Source organism: Nomia melanderi, chromosome 12 (genome assembly GCF_051020985.1).
Source record: "Nomia melanderi isolate GNS246 chromosome 12, iyNomMela1, whole genome shotgun sequence".
In the NCBI taxonomy this organism is placed as follows: Eukaryota; Metazoa; Arthropoda; class Insecta; order Hymenoptera; family Halictidae; genus Nomia; species Nomia melanderi.
Genome location: NC_135010.1, coordinates 8399567 through 8408237, shown reverse-complemented (window position 1 = coordinate 8408237; position 8671 = coordinate 8399567). Strand labels below are relative to the sequence as shown.

The 8671-nt window shown below is 49.8% G+C and overlaps 1 protein-coding gene across 2 annotated transcripts in view; it reads left to right on the top strand.

The window, feature by feature from the left end:
- Window positions 1–8671, top strand: part of Snrk (SNF related kinase) — a 37022-nt gene that overhangs the window by 6928 nt on the left and 21423 nt on the right. Inside the window, exon 1 of one of the 2 annotated variants that reach the window (XM_031975178.2) lies at window positions 264–853. The exons of the other annotated variant lie outside the window; for it this stretch is intronic. The gene's annotated coding sequence lies outside the window, so the exon portion shown is untranslated. Of the gene's footprint in view, window positions 1–263; window positions 854–8671 lie in introns of those variants that run through there. 2 annotated transcript variants of the gene reach the window in all.

Genomic DNA, 8671 nt, shown 5'->3' with positions numbered 1-8671 from the left:
CGGGGTTCTTCGGGCTAGGTGTGCGAGGGACGACGAGCCGCGCGAACAGACTAGAGTGAGACGGAACGTCGAGTGCGCGACGACGACGACGACGACGACGACAAGCGGGGTGAGGTTAGGGGCGAGGGCGGAGAGCGTGTCGGACGAGGATAGCGTGTCGGCGCGATAGAGAGCGAGAGGGGGGACTAGAGGAACGGAACAGGAGCGAGAAGAGGCTAGAAGTGTGTCGGGGCAGTTCGTCGAGGAAGGAGCAGAAATCTCTTCCTTTTCCTCGCCGTGTGGATCGAACGGGGGTTGCTGTGGGTGGGTGGGGTGCCGAAAAAGGGAGGAACGTGCGGAGGAGAAGCAGCCTCGGTAAAGGGAACAGGCGAATAATATCGGCGGACGGCGGAAAGGGTGCACGGGTGCCGCGGTGTCTCTCTAACCAAAGGAGACGGAGAGAGGGAGAGAGCAGCGCACCGTGTCGACGAACGCCAGTGCGAGACAGAGACAGTGCGGTGCCGTGTAAACATACATCCTCGTTGCCCGTGAGTGCGTGCGCGAGAGTGGCGATCATCAACGGCGGCCCGACGACGACGTTCGTCGGCCGTGCAGATTTCGTTGGCCGCGTTCACGCGTCCCGTATATCGACGGACTCCCGGCTGACGTATCGGTGCGTCGCGGGGACGGAGGAGGAAGTCGGACCCGACACGAACGAGAAAAATCGGCCGAGCAACGGTCCCCCAGTCGCCGTGGCATCAATCGTCCCCGGCATTCGGGCACGCGTACGAAACCTCTCGTCACAAATGACAGTCGATCGGACGGGAGGGATAGTCAGCTGCTCGCTGGATTCAACTGTCTAGCGGGTTAACCGGTACGTAAAAATCCCCTGTACCGATGCGAGCAACCAGTACGCTCTGTCAGTGGACTCTCCTGTAAAAATGGCTCCTGACGTTTCTCTTCCTGTCTTCTTTGTGTATCATCCACTCCCACTCGGTCCGTTTCGCTCCCTCTCGCTCTGACCCCCGCCTCTCGCCGATCTGCCGTCTCTCTCTTTCATTCTCTCCGTGCCTTGCGGTATTCCTGCACCGTAAATCGACCGTTGAGTTTTCTCGGAGCTGGGGAAAATTTAGGGGAAAACTTTGTGGACAGCAGTCCGGACGTTACGTCCTGTGTAATTTGGATGAAGGAATGTTTTAATTTCGAGCGTCAGTTGAAATATTTCAGTTTTGCAGTTTGGACCTGGACTTAACGATTTCTTGGTTGGGTCAGTTGATTATTGCAAAGTTAAAGGATGACGCTCATGTAAACAATATTAAATCAATTCAACAAACTTAAACGCAGATATATCTTTCGAATAAAATACTGTTTTTAAAATTACTTGCGATACTTAATATGGTGTGCCGTACTCAATGTTACACTCACTGTTTGAAGGAGTATATAAAAACTACTACAAAAGTGAATTGCTACAAACTAAAGAACCTACTGTTTAAAAACATTTTACCCAGCTTCGACTGCAGGCAGATTTACTATTAACATTTTCTGTCCCAACTGTGTCCGTCTCTCGTTCTTCTTCTTTTTCCAGGTGGTACTGTATACATGTGGGTATGTGTGTGTGCACGCTCGAGGTCTGTCGGAATTTTTAGTTAGCGACGCGCGTGCCGCTGACAGGTCTTTAACTATCGACGGATACGTGATTCGTTTATAAACATTCGCGACCTACCCCTCGCGATTCGACGCGATAAAATGGGTACCGTATCCAGACCGGAGCGCGTGCCGTTCCGGACACCCGTTACATGGCGAGGAAAGATCCTCCTGGCGTTCCTGCAAGACCGTTTCCGCCATATTTACTTCTTGCGGGTACATAACCTGACACGACCTTGAACACGACTACTAGGCGATAGACAAATAGACGAGCGAACTTTCCCAGGACTGAAGATTCTCTCACGACTCGTAGATCGGAATTGTGACGAGTCACCTGACATCATTAATTTATGCGAAACGAGCCGTTGCCGATGAGAAAAAGAACAAGCCCGACGAGGAAAGAGAATGGAGGAAGAGGAAGGAAGAAACGCTGGGAAAAAATGGCGCTATCAGCTCGCGTGTAAATGTAGCGCATTACGGATCGCAATTAGCAAGTATCGGGGCACGTGGCGCAGGAATTTTCATTCGGGTCACCGGTTGTTTTACTCTTTTTCCCCCTTAGTAATTATGATAAAAGTGTTTCGAAGCAAATGGACGCGGCGAGCTGCGCAGCGGCGTGTGTATCGGTGAAAATATTCATTCCAGCGGCGAGCCTCGGAAACTAGCACAAAGTTGCTGGCCAACGGCGACGTATCGAAAAACGCATGCCCAACCTCTTTTACCGGTGGCTGCGCGGTTGAAATATGCCCCCCCGAATGGCGCAATTACTTCGCTTTATCGTTCACTCCAATTCATTGTCATCGAAGCCCAGGAATGTTTTTATTTACGGGCCCCGCAAGAACCGCGGTTCCGTTCGCGAGCGCACGAATGAAACGCGGCGCAGCGTTGCAACAGTCGACGCGGAAGCGGATGCAAATGCTGGCGCAAAGATGCGATTCCGTGTCCGAATGATTAAGCGTCAAAGTTCGCCGCGATGGTCGCGGACTTGCGAAAGAGGAGAAACGTTTCAGTGTGAAGGTCGCGAAAGGACTGGTTCCCCGGCGAACGTGTTATAAAATATTCCAATTTTGGTCTCCTGCATGGATAATTAATTGCATTAATATTTAACGGGATGCAGAAACCGGTTCTCCGCTCGCGGAGACCCGATTAACCGAAACCGATTCGGTCCGGCAGTAAGCACGCATTCATAATTAATTGAAATACTTCAAGCACAAGGCAAGAGCGACGAGCAAAGTCATCGTTTTGGCCCAACACAGCCGTTCGACCAACTTTCATTCCATTTCCTTATATATGCATACGCATCGACCGAAGAATAGTCCATTGAAAAAGTCTCCGTTATTTATTCCCTCGGCCAACCCGGCTCTGAGAAGAAATTACAATATAATGAAGAAACATCGGGTGAACCGTTCGACCGGAAATGCAAGACACGGCGGGCAGTGGGCCGGTCCGCGGCAAGGGAAACAAAAGAAGAAAAGGGGCCCCCGATATTTCGATTGGCAGGTTAACGAACCACTGGGATGTTAATGTCTCGTTACATCACGTTCGTTTACCGACGCCGGAGAAAGGGGTCAAAGTGGCGGAAGGGACGGGAGGCGGCGGACAAGGCGCAGGAAAAGAGTGGCGGGACGACTAAAAATGGCGTGTGCCACGGCGCACCATCGTCTCACGGATACAGATTACAGCGTCGCCGCCTCGGACGTCCTTGTTCCTCCCTCCGACCCCCTTCGTTTCGCGCTCCGGACATCGCTCGTGGAATGCACGCGTGCACTTGGTCGCGTTGCATCCGCGGGATTCCGAGGTCGTTCTCGAACGTCGCCGGAAAAACGTCTCTAATCGCTGGTAACCTCTCGTGGTTCACTGGCGCAAGTGTGCCAGTGACGTCCAGAGGTCACGGGGAAAAGAAAACTGTGATCGGTGACATCATGAATGAACACCGATAACACTGGTACCCCAGTATGTTATCTATAGCCACGAATTTTTTTAAGATAGAGGCTGGCCGACTGATCTATCTCTAGCTCCAATTAACCATGCTCGCTGGCAGAAAAATGCTTCTCGCGGAATGACGGCTTGATAGGGAGGACCAAGCGAGAGAACTCTGTGGTCTTTGTGTTTATCGACCGCGCGTACCTGCAGAGTTTCCCCGCACGGCACGCCCGCGGTCTTCCGTGTGTCGAAGCCTCGAGGAATCTTCTGGTAACGGTACGCGGCCGCTACCTGTTACGCACCCGTGCTGGTGCGTTTACATTACGCATTACCATAGGTTATCGCCTCGGAAATCGAGGACTTCACGGAACCCCGTGCGTACGCTAGGCCCCGTTCCCTTTTCCCCTTTCATGCGCTCCGGGAACAACGGTCCCGCGAAATGCCATTGCGCAACGCTCGCCTCTTTCTACTTTCTTTCCGTTTCTTTTTCTTTTTAACTTCCACGCTGAAAGGCAGGGCTGTATTATCCAGCAGGCACCTTGGGCGCGGAGCCTGTGGTGAATCTAGGGTGCAGGAGTAAGGTTTGATGCGTGGGGAATGATCGTAGGGCCTGATCTTGGAGTATAAATGAAATTTTACTTACTGACGTTTTTGAGAATATGATAGATTGTAGGACTGAAGATTTTGTTAAGGTTTATAATAGGAGTAATTAGAAAAGTCCTTAGGGAAGTTTGAGTACTGGAAATAAAGGAAATAGCACTAAACGCTTTGGTGGTATGCAATAAGTACAGGAGTGGGTGAGACCATCATAATGCTCGGTTAATAGAAAATGTCTGGTGTACAGGTGTACAGGATGTCCTATAATTGGAGAGCTAGCCTAGTAGGTAATAATAGATGTACCAATGAGTGTACGAGTTCAGTGTTCCTTTTATTACAGTGAGGGCAATATGTGCCAGTTAACGTGTTGTTTGATGTTCAAGAAATAGCCGGGAAAGTAATTTAGCTGCGAAGGTAGAGTAAAGATGACGGAATCTTTCAGTGCAGTTTAATGAAGTGTGGAAGAAAGTTTTGATTACACTTCCACGTTGCTCTGAATGTTACCCCCACGTGGACACGCAGCGTAGCTGTATTTTTCAGCAGCATTGAAAGCGTTGCGTACAGCGACTCGTAAGCTGCGAAGAAATCGCGTCGGTTAACAAGAAATAAACCACAGTAATTACGAGTCCCAGTATCTCTTGTGATCGAATACGAGATCGAAACGAACGTGTTTCAGTCGCACGAACGCCAATATTCGTGTTAAATATTCGCATTCCGAAGTTTCTCTGTGCTGTACACGGTGATCAGAAAAGCATCAATGCATTCCTCTGTGAACATAGCGCAGCATAATGCTTTTCAGCTCCAGTACCGCTGCAAAGATGCATAGCTACGTTCCAATTTTTGATCGGTGGAACGTTTCTCGTTGCACTCCACCAAAAGAGGAATCTGGCGCTTTTACTGTATTTCTGATGGGTCGAAGAAATATTATTCTTGGCTGTGTACCCGATATTATATGGGACGACTGATTTTGGATTCATTTTCATCTCGAGAAAATGGACTCTTAAACTCGTTGAACAGCGCTTTATAGTCATTGTTAGTATCTAGTACCAACCCCACAATATAGACAGCAAAAGAAAAGTTACATTCAAAACTCCGATAATATTCTTTATCAATCAAGAATTCTTCGAACCCTGTGTCTCAACCGACACACCTTCATTTACCAAAGATTAATTTCCCGAAAACGTGATCACCATCCCCGGGACATCACGACCGTGGCGACGTTTGACGAAAGTACCTGCGTTTTCACGCCATAGGGGATATCCATAAAACCGAAACGCATGCTTAATACGGTGTCCGCGTCCGTATCCAGCGCCGCACACCAGCATCCGCCGTTAACGGTCGTTCCGACCTCGCGGGCCGACAATAAAACGGTCGAACGGTCATAAAAACGGACGAGCTCCGCGTTACCGAAAGCGCCGTCGCCTCGTCGACGATAATCCGCGCGTAATATCGCGTTTACATAAACCGCGACACGGTATTCCGTTTCCCGTGGACGTGGCCAACCTGTTTTTCCCCGTCTATCGTTTCGCGGCGATCGACGCACAGCGAGTGTAACGATCGCAGCGTTATCTCGCCGCGCGATACGCGATCGCCGATAAAATCCTGGAGAACGACGCGGAAAAAACGCGGTGGACAGGGACGCGGGATGCTCTGACAATTAATTCATTCTGCGAGCCGAAACGGCCGGCCAGCGCATCCCGTTTGTCCCGGTCGTTCGACAGCCGCACGCCGCGAGTCGTTGGCATTTCGCGCGCATGAAATTCATGGAAAGACGCCTTTCAGCCGGGAGCTACGGGTTTCACCGCCGCCGACCTTTCCCGTAATGTCAGCGAGTTCCATCGGGGAAACTCGTCTTTTCCCGGTGAAATTACAGGCTAATGAAATTTTTTCGCTCCCTTCCCTGGCGGTAACCCCGGTGCACGGCACATTCTACTCTATTTCTGACTAATCGAGAGATCTGGAAATCAATTTACCGTGCCCCGTCGCTGAATCCGATCCGCTCTCGTTTAAACTGGGCCACCGAGCTGAAACATCCTCGCTTCGTTTAACAGGGGATATCAGTTTGAGAAAGAAATCGAGTTCTGCTCTGCTCTTCTCCCCCAACCTACCAGCTTCGAATTAGAACCGACCGTTGCGCTGCATTATCGACCGAACCGGCGGGATTAAATTTTGCGAGTAATACAGGGAGAAAATGTTGTTTCGGGAGGAGTCGCGTGGTGTCGCAGGAGTCAGCCAATAGTTGCCGAAGGAATCATGTGCTGCGCTCTGTCTAAGCTCGCCGGGGGAACTGGAAGATGAGCCTGTAGAAAGGGATCACGTTGAATTTAATTATCTGAGAAACATTCGTTTGGTATTTGAAGATGCTCGTAATGGAACCTCTTAAATATCAAAATCCACCGTTTCTAAGGAAATTCTTTCAGTTATCGACTTCACTTTCTTTTCTACAGAACGAAATCCTTATGCACGTGTTTCTAGCACCGTTAGCATAGCAATTTAGGGTATTAAAGCTGCGTATAGAGTCGGACTGTGTCTCGCAAACTTGTCTGACTTCAGTTAACGAGATTCCCAGAATTGATGAAACTTATTCTTCTAAAAAACACCGACTGCCTAGCGAACACCGGCTCGTTTGGCAAGTAATTATACCGCGTTATTTATGACCGTATTGCGCAACGATAATTTATCGACAGCCCGAGGATTATATTCCTATTCAGTGGCAGCGTTATTGCCAAGATCCGATAAATCCCGCTGACACCGTCCGTTTGATCGGCAACGCGCGCTGCGGTCGCGTCGATCTTATTCGGGTGAATTTCGGCGCGAGGGTGGGGGGGTTGAAGTGGCGCGTCCTTGCTGCGAAATTGTCTACGAATTCTAATTGAATTACTTTGGATAATCCTGCATGTGATTCCGCTGGCATGGCCGGATTAGGCATCTCCCTTGCCACGTACCCAAATCCAATTTACCCGGGTGCCCGATTATCTGTTTTCAGTGCGTGTCAGCACGTTGTAACATCGCTATTTCCACCGTTCCCCGTTTGATAGATACCAGCGACCGGTTCGACGCGTGGAACAATTCGACGATTAAAAATGAGTTTAAACCGATACCGCCCGGTAACGAGTATCTCTGTCGCGTACGCTTCACTTTTTTCAGGAAGCGCCACGTCGTCCATGCACGCCCATCGACACGATAAACCCGATTGTTCGCGGAGGAATGCGACTGCGCGCGATCCGAACGGTGTTTAACTGGAATCACGAAGCAAATTACAGGGCACATTGCAGCAAGACCCGCGGACAATTGGTTCAAATAATTTTTACCGAGTCAGCCGTGCGCCGACTTGCTGCGAGCAGCGCGAATTTCATGCCGACCAGCCTACCTGGCGAGCTTCCTGACATAAAAACTATTCTAAAAAAAACGTTAGAGGAACATGCAGCGATAAATGCAGGCTGGAATTTGTAATTCAAAGTCCGACTGATAAGATTACTCCGCGCGGGGCTTACTTACCGGAAAGAAACATCATGGACTCGAATCTCTGGGGTACAAATTTCAGCGTAATTTTTCCCGTTAAAGAGATTCGGTTGCCAATTAAACAAGCGAAAACAGCATTGGAGAATGTAGTACAAGCCGATACATTCGGCTCCCCTTGTTCTGTCCTGGAAAACTCCGAATCGCGAAGGCAACGTTTCAACCGATTAGCTAACCGGAACCATTACTCTTCACTTTTTACTCGAGGGAACTCCCGTTAAGCCCGATACGCAGCGCAACGATTCCCGCCATCCATTCTTCACGGCCATTGATACGGAATCGGTCGGAACTCGGCGTGTATCTTCAGAGGAGTTGCGCAACCGCGGAGCGCTCCGATGAAACGTGTTTCTAGTCGGGGCGTATGCCGTTTCGCCATGGTGTTTCCGGCACCGGCTTCTGGCACCGCGAAAAACTTTTATCTCCGCGGGGCTCGATACGCGACGCGCTCATTATTCCGCGCGCGTAGGGAACGGAACCAGGTCAACGGGCTCGCGCGACGTGCACGCGTCGCGTGCAGGTGGATGCTGACAGAACGGCCGGGGACGAGAATCGTTATCGGCGAAACGTCAGGTCCAATCAGTCGCGACGCGATATTTGGACGCGGATTGACATATCGCAGATTTTTCCGCGTTGATGGCCGATGCTGTTACTCACGGGGCGCCTGGCTGAAGCGTCGGACACTCGGGTAAACAAAAATTACCCGACTGTTTTCCTGTTACTTCATTTCTAGTTCAAGAGATAACTGTTGTTATACGGATGAAGGTTATCTTCGTTTTTTCCTTTTTAGACAAATACGCGAGTCGAGGCAGACAAAGTCAGCATGCAGTTGGAAATGGAATGCTTTGGGGAATAATGTAGTATACTGTGTGAAAGTTGCATTGCGTCGTGTTAAAACAGGAAGTAAATATATGTATGAACTAACGGAGCCTTCGTTTGTGAATAATCTAAAATTTTGTATCAATTGTAGTTCTTTTCGACGATCGGAGTTGACGATCATGAACGACAATAT